This window comes from Falco rusticolus, chromosome 7 (assembly GCF_015220075.1).
Source record: "Falco rusticolus isolate bFalRus1 chromosome 7, bFalRus1.pri, whole genome shotgun sequence".
NCBI classification, from domain to species: Eukaryota; Metazoa; Chordata; class Aves; order Falconiformes; family Falconidae; genus Falco; species Falco rusticolus.
In genome coordinates, this window is record NC_051193.1 from 10169356 (window position 1) to 10183233 (window position 13878).

Genomic DNA, 13878 nt, shown 5'->3' on the forward strand with positions numbered 1-13878 from the left:
GGCCCAGAGGTCACCAGGGAGCTGACCCCTCAAATCCGTAAACCCTGTGGGTGAGACCTGTGCTAGCCAAAATGAGCGAACAACAGCAAAGTGCTTGTGAAGATTTATATAAATGATACTCGAGTGTTTTCCTTGAAGATATTTCTGACCTTTGCCACAAATGTTCATACAAATGATATTTTTGTTTGCAAGAACAGCTGTGCAAAGGGAAATGCTCAGAAACATGCGTTTGAGTGAAGCTTCGCTACAAAGGGGCTTATGTGGCCATGCAGAAATCTCGTCATTTTGTATAAAAGTTTCGGTCCCTCAGGAAGCAAACTGAAATAATACGATCGAGGTAATACATTTTGCAAAACATAAAATAGCGACGAAAGGCTGGCAAACAGCCAGATGTAACTGAAATGAACTTGAGGAGTGAGATACATCATGGACCATGTTTGAATAAGGAACATTGTCATAAAAACCAAGCCCGTTCATTCATGAATAATACAGGACCAAGAGACAGGTCTGAATTTGTCACGTAAATTATTTACTGTAACTATGAAACAGCCACCTGTCGAGGCTTGTGGCGGGTTTGAACCAAGGCCCTTTAAATAAAGAAGGAAAAGATAAGATTTCTTAAGCTAAAGAGGAGCTTCTTTGCTGCTGCAGAGTAGCGTGCTCCTGCCCTCGTGCAGGGGTGTGAGTGGGGGACGTGACCTCCACTGGGCTGAGCCCACCATGTTACCAAGCCGGGGAGCATCTTCGGGGGGGTGGGGGGCTGGTCACCAGCAGAACCAGTTTTCACCTTGTTCTGCTGGTGAGGTCAGTGGTGATATTGTCCACGAGGCCCAAGCTTGAGACCAGGTCACCAAAGGGACCCTGAGGTATCCCAGATGGCTGAACCTACCAGCAGGATGGCTGAAGTGCCAGCAGGCAGTGGCACAGCCCACCTTCAGGGAGGGTGGCCTTCTCCAGAACTGGGGTTTGGGTTGAGGTTTAGCAGAAATTTAATACATTTAATACAGAACAGTTATGAGCTCAGGGCAGAGATGTCTTGATTTGCAGAGGCACTTCTGTACGGGATGCACAGCAGCTCCACGGGACCCATCTGCCAAAGCCCATCTGGCCTAGTACTGATGAGACTTAACAGCTCTTAAAAACACACCTTGTTAAGGATGAAATAAAATCTGCACTGGAAGAAGTCTAATCCAGAAGGATTCTGGATATGCCTTTATATGCCCATGCCAGACTGTTCCCACCATCCCACTGCAGCCAGCTCCTCTATAGCAACTTGCAGGTCTGTTTGACCCAAGCTGGAAGAAAGATGAGCTGCTCAGGATTGCAATATTGCTTTTTTTTTTTTCCCTCTTGTTTTTTTTTTAAAAAAATACAAACTGTTGCTCTACAGAGTGTTTCCAAAAAATCCCAGCAGATCTATAACGAACAAGAGCTACTTTTGAAAGCCACTCCGCTTACTTGTTTAAATAACCTCTCTTACTCTACAATTGCCTTGTTTTTCTCAGGGTTGTCACAGAGGAAGATATTGATGAGTTAGTGGTGTGCCAGGGAGCATAGATGACAGAGAAGTCATTTACTCTGTTCTTGAAAGCATTTACTTTTGACCCATTTCTCCCGTGCATGTAGCTACAGCATCTCTCTGTTCCTTCATGTCAATTTGGACATTGGAGGAGCATCCTGCAGCAGAGGTGGTGCACAGACATGGTTAATGCTGCACTGCCTGGGACCAGAGGAGTATCTGTCATGTTTAATGCATCTGGAGAAAGCAGGTGCCTTGTAGCAGGGGAGTCAATACATTGTTTAGTTATAGTGAGCTTCTAGAAGGCAAAACCTCATTTTCACCTCTTTAAAGAAAGGAAAGGTCTTTGATATCAGTGCATTAGATCTTAAGAATATCCCATCAAAACACAGGCTGCTGGAAAGGTTGTTACCTTTTAGGAGAAATGTCTCACTGAAATCAGCAAGGTCTTTGCTCTTTCCCTTATATGAGAAACGTGATGAATGAAAGCAGGCGGCAGGCTCTTCAGCTGTTTTCCCCAGAAACAACCCAACCCTTTTCTTCCTGGTGCATTCCAGCTTTGTTTGCACTTAACTAGAAAACCGGAAAAGAAGAGATAAAAGGTGCATGACACCAGACCAGGCTGTCTTTGAGTTTTAACCATCAAAAAGCTTCTTCAGCAGAAGCAGCATTAAGTAAAGTCCAAGTCAGCACGTATAACGTGGATTAAGAGATACCTACAAACTCCAGCCCTTCTAGAAGGTACAAGCACTGTGAAGACTTTCCTCTGGATGTTTTCTCCTGCCCTTGCTGACACACAGCTTTATTCCTGACCCACTGTCAGGATCTGAGCCCTGTCCTTTTCAGGTATCTCTAACAATTACTCCATTCACACTGAAAGCAGTACTGCCAGTAGACTAGTTTTGATTGTAGCAGTATATAACTAATTAACTGACGCACCCTTTTATTATCTCACATTTCCCACTATTATATGGCCTGCTGTGCTTTAACAATACTTCAAAATTCTAACTTGTTTTGTCTCTCCTGCTTTTAAACACCCTTGCTTTCCCATTTGCAGCTTTGTACAGGGATACACGTGCAAAAACAAACAAACATGCATTTTGTAGACACCCTCACCTTCCTCTGAATGCAGCCCCCAAAAGGCTGCTGCTGTACTTACAAACAAGCCTTAACCCAAGTGATGGCAACATTTAAATACAGCTACAATAATACCGGGTGGCTAATCCCAGTGACGGCAACAACAGAGCAGGGAAAGGAGGGAAGTAAAAAGGAACCAGCTCAGCATCTGCTGGAAAGACAATCCTAAATGTTATTAACCTGATTCTCCTCTGCCATCAAAATTACACCAAGGTGTCTCTGGTTCAATGAAAATCAGACCCTGAAAGGTAAGAAAATCCTTTCTGTTAACAAGCCCATAAACTAACGGCACCTGAAAAACTCGGCACACCAGGCTTTATGACCCAGAGTGAAAACAGATTAGACGCGATGCAAGGGCAAAGAGAGTCCCCTCAAACCTCATCTTCAGCTGCAAAGTGCGTTCCCGCCATGAGCAGGCTTTGGTTTGCAGCTCAGCACTTTCTTCTGCATCTTCATGTGCGTTTGTGCTTCAGTGGAATGTTTACGGGGCAGGGTGGGGTGGTTTTTTTTCTAAAAAAAATGATCAAACATCTATTGGTTCAAATGTCATTTCAACAAAGGCTGGGTTGTGATCTGACTTCTGCCTTCATCCAGAAATCTAGATGTCTTTCAGGTTGCTCTGTTCCTTTCCAGAGGCATTTAGAAGTTGTGTGGGTGTTAGTACTGGATGCACACCGATTCCAGTAAGGAATTGGTACGTGTTCTGTATGGAGAAGGTATACGTTGTATACACCCAAGGCTTGCAGGAAAGAGGTCTCCAGGATGTAAGGTAAATGCATTCCTCATTAATCTAAGGGGAAGGGTAGCATTCAGTGTTCTCCAAGGGCTGCCATGACAACATCATCCTATCAATCATTCATACCACCAGCTCAGCAGCCCCTTTCCTCTTGCATGCGAGGAGAGGGCTGGTGAGATAAAAAGTTTAATCCCAAAAACTATCTCTAAGCGATAAAAGCAGGATGAGGCTCCACTGCAGCCCAAGCATTTCTTAGCCTTCTGAATCTCTGGTTGCTGGATTTCTCTGCTTGCCTGCTGGAAGCAGCTGGAGGACTCCAGTTCATTCTGCACAGACCATCCTGCAGCCTTTAGGGACACATTCACTCCTCACTGTCATCTTGAGTCCATCTGAGAAGAAGATAAAAAGTCTCTGTTCCCTTTTCTCTCCCACCTCTGCAGAAATCTTCCTAACTTGCTGTATAATGAGACCCTTTTTATTCTTTCTGGCCATTTCCTAAAGGTGAAAATGGGACCTCTGCTAAGCATCATCCCAGGCTCAAGGCTTTTAATGAAATTCTGAAATTCCTTCTGTTTAAGGCCAGGGAGGTGACTAATGGACTAGCAGCCTGCGAGGTGGAGGAATGGCTCTGCCAAAAAGCTCTGCGGCAGCCAGCACCCAGCCCCGGGGACCTGGCAGGAACAAACTCCCCTGATCCACACTTTGACCTCCTCAAGCAGCTTTTCCCTACCTCCAAGGCCAGTGAAAACACTGGATTTCTACAGCTCCCCTTCACCTTCATGGATGCTCACCTCTGAAATAAGGATACTCCTACCGAGACCTCTATATTCTGAAAAAATATAGGCTATAGCTATGTATAGCTACATCGTCTTTTGCAGCAGGACATGAGCAAGCTCTGCCCCTGGACTGGTGCTCCCAGCCTGAGGGTGAGCCCAGCTCAAGCATCCTGCTGGCAGAGCCCCAGCCCCTGCTGGGAGTACCAGGGGGGAGATGCTAATTTGCCAGAGGAAACACAAAGCCAATTTTAAAATGAACGTTGGCCTCTAACAGGGAAAATGCACCATTGTCTTTGATTTTTAAATACATTAGTTCTTCTCTCTGACTGGATCAATGGAAAAAGGAAACTGAGCGATGGATAACCCTTTCCTGGCTTAGGAGTGGGATGTATCCTCACGCTGTCTGGCAAGGGCATGGCCTGCTCTCGGGTAACTGCGCTCTTGCATTTCCCCCACAGCAGCCACGTCTGCTCCCATGTCCCACATATCCACCAGGCTGCTCATGTACTAGAAGTACTTACTGGTGGGGCCTGGGCTGGCAAGAAGCATGTGAGAAAAAATCCAGAAGTCTTATACGCACTTGTATTTCAAAATAGAACAAAACACTGAATTTCGAAATTTCCACCGAAGTGTAATGTCAAGCAGAAAAGATTGCTTGAAGGCAATCAAAACATTTCATTTTGATAAAAGTCCAAATACTCCAATTTATTTTCTATGCTGATAGAATTCAAGCTTCAGTTTCCCAAAGAAAACTCTAAATGATCCAATTCCGACAAGACACTGTGAGCTCATCAGATTTCTTTTGAATGAAATGCCACTGAAATGGAGATATTCCCACAAAAAAGTTACAGTTTTGAGGAAACATTTTTTTCCTCAAGGGGAATATTCTGCCTGGCTGCACTCCGCAGTTTGGTTTTGCACTTTGCCTGCACAACTCAAAGGCATTTGTGTCGAAGGACAATTGCCACGACACGAAGGAGCTGAAATCTGCCACGTTGCAGAGGAGATTCCTCCCAGGGACTAAGATTCCTCCTTGTGCTGAAGGTTGAGTCATAAAATGAAGGTAGGTCTTGATGTGCAACACCTCTTCCAAGCAGGCTGAAAAGATTAGTCATTTTCCCCTCTGTCCCTCATTCGCCAGCCTCCACCAGGTTATCTTTTGTGTAGATCACAAGCGTTTCTGTTGTCAAAGTTTGCAGAGCACTTGTCTCCCTTACGGGCTCATTTGGTGTCAGGGATTGGAGGTATTACGGCAGCACTGCTCACAGATAACAGCATCACCTGGGGACATGCTGAGCGCTTCCCTTCTGCCCTGCACAAAGGCAGCCTTGCAGCGGGTGCCTGTGCTTACCCAGCTCCATACCCACTTCTCCCTGCTAATTGCATGACATGAAATGTCCTTTGCCATACAGAAAGCAGCGAACGGGGAAGAATTTAGCTCATTTTTGGAAGCAGCGGTGGCCCACAGAGCCACAGTAATGAGATGGTAGGTAGCACAGTAGCATTTTGAAGGCCTCTGGGTACCTGCAAAATGCACGTGTGGCTGAGCCCTTTGACTCAGCACCCAAGGCACAGGAACACGATTCAGCACGTGGCTGTCAGGAACACACCTGCTGGTTAAAAGCAACGTTTAGGAAAAGAAACCTTCAAGCTCCCAGCCTGCTGAAAGTACCCGTCTGATCTCATTACCTTGTAGCAGCCACATGAGCCAGGATCCATCCCTATGGAGCTGAGGGATAGGCAGCGGGAGGTACACGTGGAAAAGCCGTGGATCAGCAGGGAGCTGCCTTTGGCACAGCAGCCCCTTTCTCCCGAGGACGAGACCTCTATGGATTTGCAGCGAGGTGACGGCATGGTCCAGGGCTGCTCAGGGTCAGCCAGGACACAAGCTGTAAACAGCTCTCTGAAGACAGGCAGTTCCTGATCCTGCAAGGCACAAACCCATGGTCCTGCCTGGCCTGTATTTGTCACGGGAGTAATGGGAAAACCAGAGGCGAGGGATAAACACTTAATTTTGCCCTGCTATGAACAACATCCGATCTGTCCGACTTCCTTGACTGGCTGAGTAGGGCTCTTCAAACAAGGTTTGTAGTACAGAAGTTCATAGTCTGTGGCACAAAAGTTCACAGCTCTAATGACAGGTTTTCTCCTTCCAGTATTCTCCACTCCTGACCAGCAGATTACTTTTTGCGCAGTCCTTACACCAGTAAGCACGCATCCTAGGGCACGCTCCAGTTGCAAGCACAGGAACACCAGAATACAAACCAAAACCAAACTCTTCCAAACCTTAACACCTACTTCATGCCATTCAGCCAGCTCCGAGGCACCACAAAGACCACCAGAGGCTTCAGGAGCTGAGCAAACTTGGTGCAGAGCTATGACCTTCTGCGAAGCACGTTCCTGGATACACAACCACCTGCTCAGCTTGGAGGTCCTCAGACTTCATCACCATAGCCCAGCCTCGGAAGACCACAAGCAAGCTGGCCTTGGGAAGGCTACCAGGATGGTACCCTCCCTGGGACTGGCATCACAACGGCAAGACTTACCCAAGTCGAGGGACAGCAAGGAGGAGATGCATCAGAGAGGGCTGAAGGAGGCAAATAAACTTATGCTGTTGACACGACCCATCTGTGAGTCCTTTCTAATTAAAGCAGGGCTCACAGCACATCCACACACACAGCCCTGCTGCTAATTAGGGAGGTCTGAGCACTGACACATTAACCTCCCAGTCTCAAAACATTAACTTTACCAGGTGTAATATCTTCTAGGTGGCATAAAGGTTAATAATCTGCATCCACAACAGAATCCAGCTTGGTAAATACCCAATTAACTGGGTTCTGTCAGAGAAAGCAGCAAAATGCAAGGTCTAGGACGGCTGAAGGGAGGCTCCTGAGAGCTGGGTGTTACGTGTGCTGGTGTGCACACCCACCGTGGGGGACAGCGGGGGACCTGCAAGGAACAGCCAGAGGCGCATGCAGGAGTGATGTCTGCATAGGATCCCACCCCAGCAGCAGCTAGGCTGAGGGGAAGCAATAAAGTGAAACAAATATTCTGTGCCGTTGCCATTTAGCAAAACATTTTTTCCAGCCTTCCTCCCTCACTCCTTCCTTCTGAACCGGTCTCCAAAGCTTCTGTTGTTTGAAAGGGAGTTCAAAGCAACAGCGGTTGGATTCAAGTTGTATGCAGTAAAACGGAAGGGTTTTTTCTAACTTTTAATCTTTGTTTTGCCCTCTGCTTTCCAGAGGAGAGAATTGGAACAGGGAAGGATAAAAAATGGAACAAACAAGGAATAACTGAACATTCAACTCAGTTTGAATGTAATTGCCTCATTTAGCATCATTTTGTAGAAGCTCAGGAGAAAATGATTCTTTTCATACGACAGATTTGAAACATTTAAAAATAATGGGTCAAATAAGTGCTTACTTTTATTCCGACCGATGCAGCAGCTAGAACAAGTGGAAATGGCTATCATCACATTCTCACAAACGTGCCACTCTGCTGGCCCGACCCCATGGCACTGGGCACTTTCATGGAGATAAAGGCAGAAGCCTCTGCAGCTCTCGGAGCAAAAACAGCTGCAGGGGCTCAGGGTGCTTTGCAGGGCTCAGCCACTTCACTGAGCTGGTGCTATTTTAGCCAAAAGCTCTTTTTTTTTTTTTTTTTTTTCCTTCCCCTCCACAGCTGAACTGACACAAAGAGTGTCAGACACATTCATTACCAATGAGCCACCCAGCATTTTGCCCAACTGCTCATGTTCCTTCTGAGTTCCTCCTCATCTTACTCTCTTCCAGGCATTCACGTTCCCCCATTCTGCAACCACCTGGGATGTCCTCAATCTCCCTCTCCATTTCTACAACCATTAATTAAACTTTATCTTGCCCTTTTCAAAAATCTGCCTTACCTTCTCTGTCACAACCACTTCACCAGGACTCTGCCCTGAAGGCACTGCATGTGTATCAGAACATGTTCAGCCCCATTGTCACCTACCAGCAAAACTTCAACCTCGGCATTGAACCTCCAGCCCAAACTCTCAACAAAAACGTTTACCGAAATTGAAAACTTTCATCTGTGAGAGACCAGCCCAGCCAGCCAAGCTGGGAGAACCGAAGAGATCATCCAGTGAGACAGGACAAGAATGAAAATAGTGTTTTTAATATCATTTACAGCAAACTTACAGTATGTATTTCACATCACATATTTCTAAACTGCTCATCTGGAAAATATAAGCTGCAAAAATACAGAACACAGTACTCAAAATATATCGAGCATGTGGTTTCTCTTTCTTTCTTTTTTTTTTCCTTTTTTTTTTTTTCCTTTTTTCTTTTTTTCTTAATCAATTGTACAGTGAAACATTTCCTTTTTCCAAAGCAAGTTTTGGTTTATTTTGGAAGTGCTGTTAAACATCTGCAAAATTACCAGCAGTCAAACCAGCACACTTCAAAGACCTCTCCAAGGATCACTTTCCCTTGGGAACTGTATAGGAAGACTAACCTACAGCCCAAGGCAGGGGCAGAAGCATGTGGGCTCATCCAGGTCCCGTGGACGCTGCTACAGACCATCTGTGGAGATGTCCTATGCAGGAAGAACCTTCTACACATACAACCTCCCACAAATGCTGCTCTGCCCAGGTGACTATGAAGAACAGCAATGGTGTGAGGGTCAAACACCACTGACTGGTCTGGTACGGAGGCAGGTAGATACCCCTCCAATATCGTGGACCCAGCACAGAGCTCTGTGGGGGAGTTTTGAGCCATAGACGTGACAAACTACATGGGGTGGTCTTGTTTCTCCAACAAGACAATCCATGTGGAAGCACCCTCCATACACTGATGGAAGATCACATCCACACACCAGCTGCAAGCACTTGACAGAAAAATCCTGAGCTTCTGAAGCCTGGAGAAACTCTCACTAACAACACAGTTAAGTGATGCATCAGGATTTGGAGGGCACGTAGCAGACCTGCCTCGCTGAAATGTATTAATTCTGTTACTACACATGGAGAAACATGAAGATAGAGAAGGGAGTGGGAGTAGGTTAAGGAACAAAGTTCCCGATATTCTTATTATTTAAAAAAAAAAAAAAAAAAAAGCCCCTCAATGTTCGCCAGAGCCACAGAGGGATCAGCTGGTTGAGTTAAGAACAGAACTTCTTTCCCAAGCTGCTCTCAAGTTTGCTCAGCTGTAGCTGCTGCTAAGTGATCTCAAGGGTAGAGAATAATCAGGTTCCAGGTTACATGGGCAAGACATATGCTGCTGATCAACCTGGTCATCACGAAAACAAGCAAAGATAAATCAGCCAAACAAAAACTTTGCTTTTTCTCCGTCATGAATGAAGCACGACCAAGGACTGGCTGGGCAGTACTATGGCTTTTGCTTATAAACCACTTCAGCTCAAGAGCTGCTCTCCTCCTGTGTATTTAAGCGGCCCCAACTCTTTCCACGCTGAACTGGTTTTCATATGGTGCTCAGGTCTCATCCATACAGGGCAAAAGGAATTTTAGAATAGTCTTACTGCAAATATTTCCCATCTGATGACATTTATGCATTTCTAGCTCACATGACCCCAAATGCCCCCACGCCTGGAATGTGATATAAGTACATACAGCAGGAAAAAAAACCAAACAACCAAAACAACACATTTCTGCAGACTGCATTTGTCTTGTATCAAAATCCTAACAAACACCACATTTATTGTACTTTATTTACACGGTAGTCATGTATAATATAATACAATACAGCGTTCCATTTGCAGTGGTAGGCACTATGGGTTTTAAAAGGTCACAGCTCTTCCCCTGCTCCCACCCCCACCCCTCCTCCCTACAGACGTGGTACCGAAGCGAACCAAGAGCTCCCTTCTGCGCGGTCCCAGCGCTGCTGCAGTTTCCCACCGAACCCTGCTCTGAGATGGCTCCTTCCCAAAAGTAGGTGATGGGAGCTGCTTTCATGTGCTAACATGGAGACTCCCAAACCTGGGTTTGGGATAGACCATTGGCAACCCTTAACATGTGTCAGGGACAGTTATATATAGCCTCGTCACCATGCTTTGCACTGAAAACACTGTGAAGGCAATGTGGGGCTGCAGGCGAGCTACAGACCTCTGAGCACAGCTTATAGGCCACCTGCGATCGTCAGAGCACAGTTTTGGTCCTACTGCACGTAAGACTTTAGGGAAACGCCTGCGAGTCTTCAGGAGGGATCGTCATCCTCCGATCAGGCAGAAAGCATCACGGGTGAAGAACAGGGGTCATTTCTTACTTTCAAGTTCGCAAAGTTAAGAGTTGTGAGGCACCGAAAACATAGCACTGAGATGCAGCTTACATTGAGGAGTAAATGCACTGCATTGTGCGATGCCATAATGCAAAAGAAAAGGGTTTTAAAGGGCTAAGATAGCCATGGCAGGGAAAGATGCCTTTCGCTGTCCTACCAACTGGCATTTTAATTGGGAAGAACCAAGATATGTTAGGCCATATGCAACTCTCCAATTCCCGAGAGACTTTTGCTTCTGATTTAAGAGCTGTACAAACATTGCAAATAAAATTTGCACCACCTGCTTCACCTTAACAGCAATTTGGTTTTGTCTGGGTTCATACCCTTCTCGTGTTTGCTCTCAGTAATTACTCAAATGAATGCATTAACCGGTAGGAACACTGGGAGAGGCTGAGAATTTCAAGCATCTGTGAGACAATATTCCTGGAAAGTGGATTATGAGTTGGAAGCCAGTACTTTGGCTGTCCTGGAGTGGCGTATGTCCAGTGGCACTCTGCCCACTGGCACTGAGCATGGATCCTCTTACTCAATTCCTAATCACATACTTTTGAACAAAATATTTGTACTGATGAGAAAATTCCAGCTTAGGGAACTCAGGGAGCAGAAATATCCCCCATGATTTCTATGTCTAGTCAGAACAAACCAACGTGTATGAATTATAAGAAAGCTCTTCCAAATCCCTCCAGACCACAGATGATATGCAGAAATGACCTTGCAAATACACTGGAGGCATTTTCTTGGTTTCCTCAGCAATTCGCAAGGAAGAAATAAAAGGGAAAATTCATTTATGAAGTTGCTATAAATTATTTGCTGAGTTGGACTTGACAAGTTTCTTATTGCTTTCTGCCATCTGCAGACACCAACTTTGTGTAGAGCAAGCCCAGCACTACAAACTGTCAGGGTGTTGCTAATGTTTTCCTTCCTAGGGCGTGACACTCTGCTCTGCTGCACTTAATCAGAAGAAAGTGGGGGAAACATCTCAAACTGATAGTATCCCAAAGACCCCATCCTTGCAGTCACTCCATTCATCAAGCAAGTAGAGACTGAAGCAAAGTTTTGACAAGCAAACCAGCATAAACACTATGCACATCCCACCCTTGCAGCCATCTAAATGGATACCTTCATCCACATGGCTTCTCCTGAATTCCCTGTGTCCTTTTGGGACGAAAATATGCTCATAGCTGAGCAGTTGTGGCAAGACTGAAGCTGAAAGAAAAGCGTTCCCTGTTCATATTCTGTCAAAGAAAACATCAGTATTGCTTCCGAGTATGCAGAGCCTCCTTCTGCTCCACCAGATTCAGGGAACAGACAATGGCCAAAGATTTTACTTGGCATCACTAGTTAATAAAGAAGTACCTAATGCCTAAGAACTGCTGAAAGGCCATTTTTCAGCAAAGCAATTGTATTAAGACTCAGATTGGCTAGAAATGTCAATGGAATGATAGAAAACATCATTTGCAGCCTAGAAGGAATAGATTTAGTGTATAAAAGCAGAACAAACTATAATATTTTGAGCATACATAATACTAAGTGAGACCTGCTGGCATCCCAGGCAAATTTAAATGCCGCTCAATAACTCTGAACATCTCGTATTGACTCTGCAGAGCCAAGCTATGCTTTGCCATTGGGAGGATGGCAGAACTGTGGCTGGAAAAAGGAAGCTGACGGTCACTTTGGAAGAAATGCCCACAAGCCATGGGTCTCAGAAAGACAGGGCACGCAGGTCTCTCCAGGAGCACGGAAGGGTGGATAATCCTTTCAGGGAGTCCAGGGGGCTCAGCCACAATGCCCCAGTTGTTCCCTTCCTCTCCGGATCAATCTCAACCATCAGATAACTGAACTGAGCCTAGCTCATGCTAAAGGCTCCCATCACACCATTGCCCATCTTAATAAACTGCTGCCGACATTCACACCAATTGTTGTCTTGGCTGCCTGTCTCCTGGAGTTGCTGCCAACAGAAAAGGCAAGTCACAGAAGCAGCACGGGATGTTCGGAGAGGTGAACTCAGATTTGGGCAAGAAAAGCAAAAATGGCAAACATAAATGGGAACAGGGCAGTATTATTGCTTATATTCAGGGGTGCTCTGCCCTACACACAGAAAGCCTGTGAACTTTGCAGGCATTAATCAGATCTAGAGAGCAAACAACAACAAACCTGCTTTTGCCTGCAAAGACAGTTCACATGAAATTAGGGGGATAGATGAGCATGGCTGTGTCTAAAGGCAGAGTGGGAATAAGTCTGGAAACCGTTGTGAATAAAGGAACAAAGCTGTTACCGCATCAATCCAGTGAAGCATTTGCATCTGTCTTTAATACCGACAATTCCCCATGTCACCTGCCAAGAATAAAACATCACATCAAGATTGTCCAAGTCTTAAGAAAATACTGAGCCCAACACACCCAGCTGTGACAAACTCTCACATGGCAGCGACAGCCGCGGCTGACTCGGGGGCTAAAGCTTCACAGTGCTGGTAGCCGTCAGGCTGTCTCAGGTTTGCTGTGGAGTGAAACTGCTGGTTATGAGATGGAGTCACCTTTCTGTCTCCCAGGACCTCATTTACTGGGAAAAAATATGTATCTGACCGAGACAGAAAGGTAAACCTGAAGTACATTGCCTCCAACAGCAATGCAATGAACATAAAACTCTGATGGGTATAGGAGAACTCCAAATCTCATTCATTCCCTTAATTTTTATTCCCCCCACCTCCCCCCAGGATAAAATGTCAATGCATCTCAGCCATTTGGAAATACTCCAATCACTTTCCAAATGTCTGCAGACCATCAGTTCAACTCTGAAGCATTTTGAAGCATAGCTAACAGCTAATTGAAGCTAATTCCTCTCTGCATCTTTCCCTTTTCACCTTCCCAGCAAGGTGAGACCTGGCTGAGATCAACAGTAGCAGCACCGAGTAGTTCAGTGGATCTCACAGGGGTATGGCAGTGTGAGGCCCCTATTAGTTGAATTCCCCAGGAATGGAAGGTTTGTCTAGATAATTCAAGTGATGGCCCTTTCGGTCCCACTGCACATTCAAGATGTGCTGGGCAAAGTCAGAAAAATGTATGATTTTATTATGTATAAAAAGGTTCTGAAAATGCACCCCTTGTTAACAAGGATGCAAAGAAACCAGTTCTAGTGTCATCTGCATCAGTTTTAGATTGGGGTCCCCTTTTGGTTCCACTGGGGCTACACCAAGGTGGTTATCTGTGCAAGGGAAAGGAAACCCCAACCTGAAGTCATGCAAGGCAACTGGACAATCCCACAGAGACTGCTAAATGTCAAGTAGTTTTATTTTTTCAAACATCCCATTCCTTAGCAGACGGCCATGCAGGGAACACAGTGCTTGGAAATGTCAAAGTAACATTTCTGCTGAGGCGGAGGTCTCAACAAAACCCTGAATTTCAATGCCCCTGAATATGGAGAAAAAATTTCCAACATTAGATGCGG